Here is a 14,406-nt window from a genome sequence, read left to right on the forward strand (position 1 = left end):
TCCATGGTCATTAAATATGCTGATTTGCAGACAGGTGGCAGAAATTTTATGAATGAAGTATCAATTTCTTAAGAAATCAAAGTATGGCCCCTCGCTGGACGTTCAGTTGGTTAGAGCATCACCTGGATATGTCAAGGTTGCGGGTTTAATCCCCCATCAGGGCACATACAAGAATCAGCCCATGAATGCATAAATAAGTGGAACAACAAATCGATGTTTCTCTCTCTCTCTCAAATCAATATTTAAGGAGAAAGAATTAAAAGTATGTAAGAAATAACCCTAGAATGGTGCTAAATATGCTGCGTAAAGTTATCCTCGGTGATATCAAAACACAGTTAAGTATTTGATACTACGTGAAGGATTCGTAATAAAACTCAGAATTGTGAAACAGTATTGCTTGTTGGTACAAGGTCTAATTCTTCAGAAAAGATTTCTATTCCCAAATTTAACATCTGTGTAAACTTGCGTAAGCTATTGAACCTCTATGGTCATACTTTTTTCCTCTGACAGATTATTAGAATACTGCCTACCAACGAGAGTTATTGTAAGGAAAAAAAAAAAAAACGGTACTGTAGATATAATGAGATTAACTGTAACTAGATATTATCAGCAAATGAAATTTTATAGCTAAGCATATCACTCTCTGCTTGGCATATGGAAAGTTGTAGCAAAGATGTGGTGGAGTTGAGGTTGAGGGGCACATTTTGGATATGATCAGGGATTAGCCGATGGGTACGAGTGAAGGAAGGACTCACGGAAGATTCCTGAGTGTGGGCTTTCGCATCAGAAATGCGGATGGTGGGACTTGGGAAGATGGGGTAGACCAGAAGGGCGGACGTGGAGTAAAAATCGCAAGCTTTCACCCTGTGTGTTGAATTTGAAAGATCTATTATGCATTCAAACTGAAATGTCAAGTAGCTAATTAGACAGACGAACGAGGGCTGGGGTGGGGGAAATGTCGCCGACCGAGTTGTTCATTTCCGTCGCTGGCATCCGGGTGGCACTTTGCTCGGTAGCGCCGGCTGAAATGTCCCTGGGAGAGAATGAAGAAAGGAGATGATGGACTCTCCCTGCACAGAGACCCGGGGGGGAGCCCGGGACGAGGAGGAGAATCGCGTTGGAGTCCTTCGCTGGGAAGCAAGAGAAAACCGCCTCTAGAACCTGAACGCGCGGCCTCGGTGTCTAGGTGGAGAGACCGAGAGGCTCAGCAGAGGAGAAACCGCTGCACTTGCGGCAGGGACACTCCGGGCGGCTGCCAAGGGCTGTTCGGGTGAAACATGGGGCGTAAGTTCCCGGCGGGCGCTTCCAGGAGGGTGAGCAGGGAGGACGGCACGGCCACCCAGACGAAGGGTTTCGGGAAGCTGTGCTGTAAAACGGAGCCAAGTAGGCAGCAGCTCGGATTTGCAACCATGACCCGCGGTAACACAGCTGGGGGCCACGGGAACGATGCAGGACCCCCGTGGCGATGACCAGAGGGCCCTGGGGGTTGGGGTGCACCCTCCGCAGAGCCGCAGAGGGTGCCAACAGAAAGAACTAGAGCGAGGGCGGCCCGAAGTAGGTGGGGCAGAAGTGACCGCGGTGACCGCCGCCCCGAGCACACGCACACTTCACGGGCGTGTGCTTTCTCTCCAGCCGTGGGAACTGAGGAGCAGCGAGCCAGGGGTGTGCAGTGAGGACAGAGCCGTTAATTTTTAATAAAGAGCGAAACAGGTGTCGCTGGCTGGAACCTGAATTTCCCAAAAGCTCTTTAATAACTAGATTCAGTCTAGGTGACAGCTAAAATGTACCCTTCTCGTGTGAATATTAATGTTTTTATTATTATAACTTACTCGGCATAGCATTTGGGAAGCTAATCCTGTCTCCTAGTGATTTAAATTTTCTTTTAGGATTTTTTTTCTTTTTCTTGAATGATTGTGAGCTAAAATGGTAGAGTTAGACCAATTCTGATATGACAGTCATAATAAATCTTAAGGTGTGTTTTCAAGAAAAGTCTGTAACGGTCTTCTTCTCTTATTTTGATTTTATTTTAGCAAGTTTTGCCTGAGCCTTTTAACTGGCATTCTTATGATAGTCTCTGGGTAAATAATCCGAAGTTTCCCCTGGGTGTATGTTCAATTCGAAATGTCTGTTAGGCATTCAGACCAAAGTATTTGTGTCAACATCACTACTTTTCTTCTTCCTACGATCTTAACTAGCTCTGGGACATGGATATTTGCTTCTTTCTTTCTGAGAATGTACATCTAGTGTTATTCAAGTGATCTTTTATCATCTTCTGTTGTTCCATCTTGCCACTCTTTATCACTCACTTGTGATCTGCCTGGTCATCAAAATTATATTACCCTGAGCAAAGCAACGCTCACATTACTCAAAGGAAAAAAAATTCAACATAAAATATTTACTTTCATTGGGTGAGATAAGTAACATACAGATGCCTCTTGCTTCTGTTTCCTGGGAAAATACTATTAAACCAATTCAGTATAATAAACAAGACACCATTCTAATAAAATACATATTTTCGTGAGACTGCACGTCTAGTGACAAGAGAGAAGATGAAGAGGATACAGGTGCTCTTCCCATTTGTACAGTAGGGACAGGAACGGCCCCCTCTCCGGAGGAGTCAGGAAGGTGCGACACACGAACTTTCAACGTTTATTGAGTGTTTGGGGCAGTCAGTAAATGCTGAGAGTCATTATTGCTTCCAGATTTTACAATCGAAGGAAATAAGCTTTGTAAACAGCTATCTATAATGAAATATGATAACGTGCAAAGTGCAGATTTAAAGGCACGAGGGAACAGTTAAATCTGTCTCCAGAAATGAGGACTTTCCAAAGGAGGTGAGGCTCAAGGGGCTTCTTAAGATTACTCTCTTTCGTCCTGGCCAGTTTGGCTCAGCGTTCAGAGCATCAGCCTGCGGACCAGAGAGTCCTGGGTTCAGTCCCCGTTAGGGGAAAGTACCAAAAAAAAAAAAAAAAAAAGACAAGATTACTCTCTTTTGACAAAGCAAGCCAATGGAGAGAAGTACATCATTAAAAGAGGAAGAAAGAGTGGGATTCCATGTACTGAAAATCCCCATGGCACGGTGAGTTGAAGAAAATTTGAGTAATCTATGATGGCAAATCTGACAGGAGCGCTCGGGTGGGTGGAGATGAGCTCAAAGGAAGCAGCTGGCCGGTTTGGCTCAGCGGTTAGAGCGTCGGCCTGTGGTCCGGAGAGACCCGGGTTCGGTTCCCGCTAAGGGCACGTGCCTCGGTTGCAGTTTGTCCCCGGCCCTGGTTGGGTCGTGCGGGTGGCAGCCACTCGATGTGTCCCTTTCACGTCGATGCTTCTCTCTCTCTCTTCCTCTCTCTCCCTCCCACGCTATCTGAATCAAAAAAAATAAAAAGGAAAAATGTCCTCGGATGAGGATAAAAACAAAAGCAGGTCAGGCATATGAAGAGTCATACATGCCTTACTCTTGAGTTCGGTCTTTGTCCTTTAAGCAAACAGAGATGCTTCTAAGGGTTTTAGGTGGTTTTTCACATCTTCAAGTATATATTTAGGAAAAAGTAATTTGTGTGACATCACATCACATGAGCAGGATAAAATAGAGACTGCATACAGACAGATGTGGTCACCGAATATTTAATATTCCCGCTTCCCCAAAGCAGACGGCAAGGCCCCGCCTGGGGAAGGTAAAGTGAACGGAATGAGGCAGACCTGGGGGTATTTTCCAGGTCTGTTCAAGTCGAACTAAACAAACTTGGTAACTGATTGGATATAGAGAAAGTAGGAAGAGAAAGACTGATATCTTTTCCGGACCGGGTGTCGGCCCAGCTGGTGTGGCTCAGTGGACTGAGCGTGTCCCTTGGACTGAGCGTGTCCCTTGGACTGGGCAGTCCCAGTTGGGTTCCCCGTCAAGACACATGTGCAGGTTGTGGGCTTGACCCCCAGTGGGGGGTGTGCAGGAGGCAGCTGGTGGGTGTTCCCTCTCACGCCCATGTTTCTATATCTCCCTTCCTCTCTCACTAAATAATCAATAATAAAAACATATATATTAAAAAAAGACTGGATGTCATATGAATGGTCATGCTATTCTGGGAGACAGGGACCAGGTGAGGAGGAGGGGTTTTCAGTGGTGAAGAAAAGAAGTTATACTGTTATTTTAAATTATGAGGTATTTGTGGTATATCCAGGTAGAATATCCATTAAACAATTAGAAGCACAGACGGATTGTGGTGAAACTCCAGATAATCTGACTAGCATCATGCTAAGGTGGGTGTATACCAACACCTCTCTGAGAAAGCCCCACTGGTAAAACATAAAACTTTTCTTTAAAAGACATGGATTGGGGTCCAGCCCTAGGGTGACACCCAAAATATTACACAAGTATGTCAAATCTAGGTTGATTGAGAGTTAAATAATAATAATAAAAAAATGGCCATTTAATGAAAAGAAAAACAGCTAATTCAATAAATAATAAAAATGTATGAAAAGTGCCATTTAAATGAGGAACTTAGTAGAATTAATGTTAAAATACTGAACAGTCAAATATATAAAAATGTATCGTAATTATCCAGACTCTTCAAATATACTTTTAAATGAAAATATAATCATTCTAAGGAGATTGTTGTTCATTTTACCAAAAAGCAAATTATTAAAAACATTGGCGTTTGCAGAGGGTGTGAAGAGGAGCGTTTCGGAGGCTGTGTGGGCTGCTTTTCCCTGGACCGTCCTTCCCGGGAGAAGGGGGTACACCTCGGGGGTCAGATGGCATGAGAGCTGTTCTGTCCCTGGACAACCAGCCACCAAGTCAAAAAGAACAAGCGCAAATGCCCCTGATATTTTTATCCTGAAATATACTCTTTCTCCTGCAAGATCAAAAACTGAACCATCAGTTCCCATGGCTTTTCCATTCACAGGATCATGAATCCCATTTCTCAGCAGTGAACACTGGTGCTGCTGTACATTTCTCAAAGTTCCCTCCGACAGTCGGGGAAATAAAGGAAGGTCTTCGTAAGAACAAGGCTGGCATATTTTAAATCTTCGTTTTCTCTTGGGCAATTAATGGCCAATCCAAATATTGGCTCTCCAGAATTGGGAAGGGGGGATTGATTGTTTGAATTGGCTTGTAGAAATAGACTAGTATGAATTTGCCAAATTGTTCTATTCGTTAACGTTTAAATACTTTGAAGTTGAGATTAGTCAGTTATTTTGATATGCCCTAAAATCTACTATAGTGTTCAATAGCAATAAATCAAAATAACCAATCAAATGAGTGAGATGTTTCCAACCTAAAAGAGAGACTTCTGAAAAAGACGCTAATGACACAGTCATTTCTTTGCCGACTTGAACTTTGCGCTATGCTCTATCTGGATCGTACATATTTTAAAACTTATGAGTATTAATGGTCTCATTTAAACATTTGATATGTTTACTGTGAGACAGAGTTGCATAAATCAACTCTTATATACGACTGCTGTAAAATGGTCTATACTTTTATTTACTTCTTGATAGAAAGAAATTTGAAATTCAAATCACTGGCTGCTGAAGGAAGTCATTAAAAATGTATTAGGTTTGAAAGTTTAGCTGTACATAATTGTCATAACAGATATTCAAAACAAATTTATCCTCAATGAAAACTGAACGAAAGCAATTTACCTAGAATCAGCTAATAAATGTCCCTTAATTTTCTGAGCAGATGAAAAAGAAACAGTTCATAGAAGTTTTAATAAAATAAATGAGTGCTGTCGGTAGGGAGGAGAATATAAATAAAGTCGCTTAAAAGGATGGTGAAGACAGAACTATGACCTTCCAGTGCGGACAACTGTGTGATGCTCGAACAGCGATGCTGAATGACAGGTGTCAATCTTACCCCGCATCCCCTGTAACTGATCAGGAACATCGTTTCATTCCGTCGGCTTCACTCCTGTTGGGAGTTGTCAGTATTGACCTTTATGTAAAGCAAACGCATGAGGAAGCTGAGGAAGAGACCGAGACACCCTTATGAAAAATGGCCACCTGCAAATGTAGCAAATCCTGGACGACAGGAGCAAAACCATCGGTCAGTGGGAGACAGCAGGTGCAATGTGTCACGTCGAACATGCTCATTTTTATTCCCGTGGCGGTGTGCTTGGATAAGCCCACACTCGGTGTGATGTGAAGGGTGTTCGAAGTCTTGGTGTCTCTTCAAACGCCTGCTGGACGTTCCCAGAGTGATGATCATTTATTTAGGTTGAGGCATCTTACTCATTCGTTCATCCGGCCATCCATCCATCCATCCATCCATCTGTAATCTTTTTTCAACTTCATTGTTGAGAGTATTATAGATGTCACCCTTTTTCCCCTATGGCCCCCTTCACCTGGTTCCCACCCCACCCAGGCCTCCACCACCTTCTTATCTGTGTCCATGGGCACTGCATATATGCATATAAGTTCTTTGGTTAATCTCTTTCCCCTTCCCTCTGAGAGTCGTCGGTCTGTTCCATGTATCCATGTTCTATTTTATTCATCAGTTCATTTTGTTCATTAGATTCCACCTATAAGTGAGATCATGTGATACTGGTCTTTCTCTGACTGGCTTAGGTCTCAGTTTCTTTCTCTTTTTGTATCCTCACCCAAGGACATTTTTGCATTTGTCTTCAGATAGAGCGGGAGGGAGAGAGGGAGGAAGAGAGAGAGAGAGAGAGAGAGAGAGAGAGAAACATCGATGTGAGAGAGACACATCAACTGGTTGCCACCCACGGGACCCCAACTGGGGCCGGGGACAAACTGCAACCAAGGTACGTGCCCTTAGCGGGAACCGAACCCGGGACTCTCTAACCGCTGAGCCAAACCGGCCAGGGCAGGTCTGTTTCTTGAAGATAAGCTCCTGTTAACACACACATTGGCTCCTGGGACAGATACAGGTTAATCCATCCTTGATAGTTTTACTCATGTTATCTGACCACACGCTAGTCACGCAGGGAAGGCTCAAAGAAGTGGAATATGGAAAGTTGGTGGACTTCTCTAGGATGAAAAGGAGGGGAAATGCCCAAGGCAGGGGGCGCAGCTGTGTAGCCTCTGCCAGAGGAGTGTGTGGTGAGTGGGCAACTCTGAAGCCAGGGGAGAGCAGGAGAGAGCAGGGGTGAACCTTCGGTGGAGGAGCTCGGCCAAGTGGTGATCTCACACTCAGAGGAAGCCCCCAGAGTTAAAGTTGATCTTTGCAATATTTGAATCAAGGTCCATTAGAATTTTACAACATCTGAGACACCTCCAACAAGAATGACGGTGCTGCTTAAGGACACTACAAAAAATAGATGGCTGAGCCTTCAGGATTTTTGTTCATAGACTTAGCAAATGTCTGCACGACTGGGCTCGACTTAGGGGATGTGGGGGCGTGATTTGTGTTGGCAAAATTACTCGTGATTCTACTTTTTAAAACTACCCGTTTGTGTGTGTGAGGCAATCATCCATAATGGTGCTACATCAGATGAAACATGGTATGCCTTCGACAATATCTTTCTTTCGTTTTCCTATCTGTAAATTGCAAATACTATCTTAGCTCACAAAGGAAGATGATAATTTCATGATAGATAATATGTAAAGTGTAAAACGACTATGGTTGTACAAGTCATTCCCGCCTCCTATTTTGCATCTTTGAAACAAGGGAAATAATTCATACTAACTTTAGAAAAAGATATTGAAACCAATTTTCATGATAAAGTAACTTGTAATTTCAAACAAGTCATTTTACATGAAAAATCAGATAGTAATTGGGGAAAGAATATTCAATAGCACAACTATGTTATGACATTATTTCTATTATTCTGAAGCTTTTTTACATTTATTTAATGGATTGATATCCAGTGCTCTTAATTATTATTGCAGAACATCACCAGTGTATTTACGGTTTAAAAAAATCTTTTTTTATACTCATTAAGAAAGTCTGGCTGATTGTGCAGTGTCTGACAGGTGGGATAGTAGGAAAGAAAGCTTATTGTGTGATGGTTCACTGAGGATAAATTGGTTTTCTGCCTTTAATTGAAAGTTATATATTATACCTGAAGTATTAAATGCATATTTATTTACAACATACAGTTTGAAGAATTACCTCAGTGAGAATTCATTCATGAATTAATACTTTGTGCCTCAATATAAATACCTATTTTGCGACTTTTTTTTTTTTTAATCCTCACCCTAGGAAATTTTTCCATTTTTTGTTCAGATAGAGTGGGAGGGAGAGAGAGGAATGGGGGGGGGGAGAGAGAGAGAGAGAGAGACAATGATGTGAAAAGGACACATCAAGTGGCTGCCATCTGCACGAACCGCTGAGCCAAACCAGCCAGGGACTGTTTTGCAACTTTTATTTGATAAATAACAATGCTGTTTCATATAGTTCAAATTTATAAGATAAATTTGAATATTTTAATACCTTTTTACATCTACTACTTCTATAAAAAACAAAGTTAAAATGTCCATTAACCATTGACAAGCCTGGGTTACAAACCAAAAGCAGCCACTTAGCCTGATTCTATTGATTGGAGAATAGGTTTTTCATTTAGGGACCCAGGCATTTTGAGATTCAGTGAAATTACTTCTTTTGACAGTAACTAGTGCATTTGATCTACTAATAATTATTATCACACCTAATTTGACTTCCTGATGAAATGGTTAAAACCTGCTATACAATATTCAGGGAAATAAGATATTTTTTTCTTCTTTTATTTATTTGGAAATAAAAAGCGAAAGGGTTAAAGTGCTTAAAATGCAGCTTTTTTTTGTCTAGTTCTTTTTTTCTATATCTTTGAGTCAAGTTAATCATATTTACATATTCAGTGTACTATAAAATTAAATATAGCCTGATTTTTCCGGTAGCCTGGATTTCTCCTCTAATCCTTTTATCCTTTCCTAAAATATTCGTCTTGGTCTCGAGGACGTTGTCCTCCTAAGCTTGCGGCTACCATGAGGTTCTCCTAGTCTGAGGGCGGGGCAGCAAGTCAGCTTCCCTCCCTTCTGTCTGGCTCCACCTTGCACGTGAGCTGAGGTGATCGGACTCATCATGATCCCCGAAGGTTGGACCTGGTATGCAGCTCGGTCACTAACAGTAACTGGAGAACTGTTGGCATTTTCGGTTCCTGCAGAACAGATGACCACAACTCAGAGGCGGGTCTGTAGGTCAAAACGTCCGGCTTGTCTGTGTTCTCTGCCGAGGGTTTCCTGAGCCCGAGGTCAAGGTGTCAGTCGAACTAGTTGTCACATCTGATGACGGAGAAAACTGCTTTCCAGTCCCCCCCACCCTGGTAGCTGGCGCCCGTGTCCCGCACAGCACAGAGACCCCTTTGGTACCTGTTGGCTGTTAAGAAGGGGCTGCCCTCCATCCTTGGCGTATTTGGTTCTGGCCCGCTCCAGGACAGGGGTGGCCCCCCAAAACCTTCCCAGGCTCTGCATCTCTGCCTGTCTCTTGTGTGACCAGCCAGAGAACACACTCTGCCTTTAACACGCTCCGGTGACAAGCTCAGGTGCACCCCGTGTCTCTGAATCATGGCCTAACCCTACTGGCACGCTATGTGCATTCTTTCTTTTTTTTAAATTTTTCTCCCCTTTATTGATTTTAGAGAGAGAGGAAGTGAGAGGGAGAGAGAGACGGAAACATCGATGAGAGAGAACGTCGATTGGCTGCCTCCTGCGTGCCCCCCCTGGGGATCAGGCCCACAGCCTTGGCATGTGCCCTGATTGGGAATCGAACCGGCAACATCTTGGTGCAGGGTCGATGCTCAACCACTGAGCCACACCGGCCATACGCTATACACATTCTTGTTTTGTCTTTCGATTGGGAAGGGAATGTTAGGCTGGCCAAAGTGAGAGAGCCGCTCCCCTCATGATAGCGATCAAACCGGTATGATGATGGTGTGAGACAGACACCAGTATGATGATGGTGTAGAGACAGACACCGTGACCGGAGCAGCAGACAGAGAGCCGGAAATAAACCCGGGCACGCACGGGCGACTGATTTTCAACTCGAGTCTCAAAAGCACACAGTGGGGAAAGGACAGTCTCTACAATAAATGTTGTTGGAAAACTGGGTAGGCACATGTGAAAGAGGGAAATTGAACTTTTTCTCTCGTACCATGCCCAAAAGTCAGCTCTAAACGAGTGACTTCACCATAAGCCAGAAACTATACAAGTGCTGGGAGAAACCACAGGGAAAAACTCCTTGGCCTTGATCTGGGAAATGGTAATAAATGTGTATATATATATATGTGTATATATTTATATATACACACACACATATATGTGTATATATATACATATATACATATATAAATATATATACACATACACACACATACATACACACACACACATAAACACACATATACACACACACATATATACACACATATAGGTATATGTGCATATATACATATATAAATATGTGTGTATATATACACACACACATACACACACATACACACATATACACACATATACACACACACATACACACACATATATAAACACACACATACACACACATATATACACACATACACACATATACACACATATATACACACACATATACATACACACATATATAAACACACACATATACACACACATATACACACATATACACACATATACACACATATATACACACACATATACATACACACACATATAAACACACACATACATACACACACACACACATACACACACATATACATACACACACACATATATATACACACACACCAATTTTGCATAAGAATAACATTGATGAAGCAATAAAAATTATTAATTTTATTAATTAGAAATCCTGAAGTACATTTTTTCATATTCTATCTGAAAAGCATGGTAAGAACACACAAAACTTCCCTGCTCCACACTGACATGTGGTGGTTATCTCTAGGAGGAACACCTGTGATCATTGAAGTTACAAGCCAAACAGCCTTTTTCTCAAGGAACACCTGTCTTAACACGAGGGTGTTGACAAACTGTGGTCATTCAGACTTCGGTATTTGTCAGACATCTTCTCAAAAATGAACCAAGTGAACCTGTCTGCAAGGGGAACACGGACAGTATTTATTAACAATGCGAAATGTATTAACAATGAGAAATTTAAATTTTCGGGTGACAATTACAATAGGGGACGCTTGCATCTGCATTCTTGAGCTTATCAACCCAAAACTTACAGGTTTTTCAGTGGAAATCAAGGGTGATATTAATATATACTTTTATATTCATAATTAAATATGTCAACACTTTAAGATCTTCATAGCTCAGTGAACCAGTATTACCCCAACCATCAAAGTTGAAAATAGACCTATGGATTTTAATGCAACAAAATGTAAAAAGCGTATGATGTCATATCAGTCTCCTCATGGCAATGACCTTTATGAAAACATCTGTGAAATTTGAAGATAGAATAAAAGAATACCCACAGCTAACTGAAAGTGCTCTTAAATCTTAAATTTTTCTTGCCTTTTACAACTTTATATCTGTATGAGGCCTTATTTTCTATATATACTTAAAACTATATATCAGAACAGATTGAATTTACAAGATATGAATATCAAGCTGTCTTTTATTAAGCCTGACATTAAGAGTTTTGCAAAAATGTAAAAATGTTGCCACTCTCCACCTATTTGGGGAATTTTTATTTTAAAGTGCTATTTATAGCATCATAAGATGAGTTTATTAAAAATTTTAAGCACATAACTAAATAAATATTGAATAATTTATAAGTTCTAATGGTTCTTATGGTGATCACTCTTAATAGATGCAGCCCACATAAACAGAAAGAGCAGGAGGGTAAGTCTCAGCAGTTGTCTACAAATACGGTTTTAGCTGAGCTTTAACGTCCAGGGCCATGTCCACAGACCGGTTGCAGGAACACAGGCACAGCCCATTTTGCTTCCCTTTATCGTGCTTTGCCGAGGGCACATGTTTACAAAGTGAAGGTGTGTGGCAACGCTGCGTCCAGCAAGTCTGTTGGCGCCATTTTTCTAACATCATCTGTTCACTTCGTATCTCTGTGTCACATTTTGGTAATTCTCTAAGTACTTTAAAGTTTTTTTTATTATTATTATATTTGTCATGGTGATCTGTGATCAGTGAACTTTTTAGTTTTAGATTTTTTGTTTGTTTGTAGCATTTTTTATTTTTGAATTTAGAGAGAGAGAGAAGGGAGAGAGAGAGGAAGGGAAAGAGAGAGAGAGAGGAACAACAATTTGTTGTTTCACATATTTATGCATTCTTTGATTGATTCTCATATATACCCTGACTAAAATCAAACCTGCAAATCTGGCATGTCGGACGACGCTCTAACCAAATGAGCTATCCAGCCAAGGCTGTGATCAGTGATCTTTGATGTCACTATTGTAGTTATTTTGGGTACCACAAACTGTTTCCATTAAGGATGGTGACTTCATCTATATATATTGTGTGCACTGTGACTGCTCCACCAACCAGCCATTCCCCCATCTCTCCCTCTCCTCGGACCCCCGCAATCCCTGAGACGTGACGATATTGAAATTAGGCCAATTAATAACCCTACAATAGCCTTTAAGTGATCGAGTGAAAGGAAGAGTCACACATCTCTCATTTTAATCAAAAGCTGTCAGTGATTAAGCCTAGTGAGGAAAGCATGCTGAGAGTCAAGACAGCCCTCCAGCTAACCCTCTGGGGCCAAACAGCCAAGGTTGTGGATGCAACGGAAACTTTCTTGAGAGAAAGTAAAAGTGCTGCTCCAGTGAACACACAAATGATAAGAACGCCAAACAGCTTTATAGCTGATACAGAAAAAAATGTTAGTGGTCTGGTTCAAAGCTTAAACCAGCCACAACATTCCCTTAAGCTACAGTCCCATCCAGAGCCAGGCCCTAACTCTCTTCAGTTCAATGAAGGCGGAGAGAGAGAGGAGGAAGCTGCAGAAGAAAAGTTTGAAGTTAGCAGAGATTGGCTCATGAGGTTGAAGAAGAGAAGCTGTTTCAAAAACATACAAGTGCAGGTGAAGCAGCAAGTACTGAGCCGGAAGCTGCAGCAAATTGTCCAGAAGATCTAGCGACAGTCATTATTTAAGGTGGCTGCATTAAACAACAGATTTTCAGTGGAGACGAAACAGCCTTATATTGGAAGAGGATGTCATCTAGGACTTTCATAGCTAAAGAGAAGTCAATGTCTGGCTTCAAAGCTTCAGAGCTTCAAAGAACAGGCTGACTCTCTTGTTAGAGGCTAATACAGCTGGTGACTTGGAAGTTGAAACCAGTGCTCATTTGCCATTTCAAAAATCCAAAGACCTTGAGAATTATGATAAATCTACTCTGCCTATGCTCTATAAAGGGAACAACAGAGCCTAAATGACAATACATCTGTTTACAACATGGTTTACTGAATATTTTAAGCCTACTGTTGAGACCTACTGCTCAGAAAAAAAGAGATTCCTTTCAAAATATTACTGCTCATTGACAATGCACCTCATCACCCAAGAGCTCTGATGGGGATGTGCAACAAGATTAATGTAGTTTTTATGCCTGATAAAACAACATCCATTCTGCAACCCATGGACCAAAGAGTACTTTCAACTTGCAAGTTTTATTATTTAAGAAATTTATGTCATGAGACTGTAAGTACCATAGATAGTGATTCTTCTGATGGATCTTGGCAAAGTAAATTGAAAACCTTCTGGAAAAGATTCACCATTCTAGCTGTCATTAAGAGACATTCATGAGAGAGGTCAAAATATCAACATTAATGGGGTTTGGAAGAAGTAGATTCCAACACCCATGAATGATTTTGAAGAGTTAAGACTTCAGTGGAGGAAATAATTGCAGATGTGGTGGAAATAGCAAAAGAACTATAACTGAATGTGGAGACTGAAGATATGACAGAATTACTGCAACTTCATGATAGAACTAATGGATACAAAGTTGCTTCTAATGAATGAAAAAAGAAAGTGGTCTTGAGATGGCATCTACTCCTGGTGAAGATGCTGTGAAGATTGTTGAAATGACAACAAAGGATTTAGAGTATCACATACATTTAGCTGATAACGGCAGAAGAAGGATTTGAGAGAACTGACTCCAATTCTGAAAGTTCATTTGTGGGTAAAAAGTCAATTGGTGCAGCCAACACCATTGTTCTTATTTTAAGAAGTTGCTACAAACACCCCAGTCTTTAGCAACCACAGCGTGGATCAGTCAGTGTCCATCAACATCAAGGCAAGACCCTCCACCGGTAAAAAGATTATGACTCACTGAAGGCTCAGATCATGCTTAGCATTTTTTAGCAATAAAGTATTTTAATTAAAAAGCGTGTGCATTTTTTAAGACATAACACTGCACACTTAGTAGACTACAGTGTAGCATAAACATAACTTGAACCAGAAATTTAGTGTGACTCGCATTATGGAGATAGTCTCTTTATTGCCTTGATCTGGAA

At 41.3% G+C, this 14,406-nt stretch overlaps 1 protein-coding gene across 1 annotated transcript in view; it reads left to right on the plus strand.

The window, feature by feature from the left end:
- Positions 1-14,406, plus strand: part of DOK6 (docking protein 6) — a 229,921-nt gene that overhangs the window by 69,567 nt on the left and 145,948 nt on the right. The window lies entirely within an intron of this gene.

The sequence above is a fragment of the Molossus molossus genome, unplaced genomic scaffold, assembly GCF_014108415.1.
Source record: "Molossus molossus isolate mMolMol1 unplaced genomic scaffold, mMolMol1.p scaffold_m16_p_6, whole genome shotgun sequence".
Classification (NCBI taxonomy): domain Eukaryota; kingdom Metazoa; phylum Chordata; class Mammalia; order Chiroptera; family Molossidae; genus Molossus; species Molossus molossus.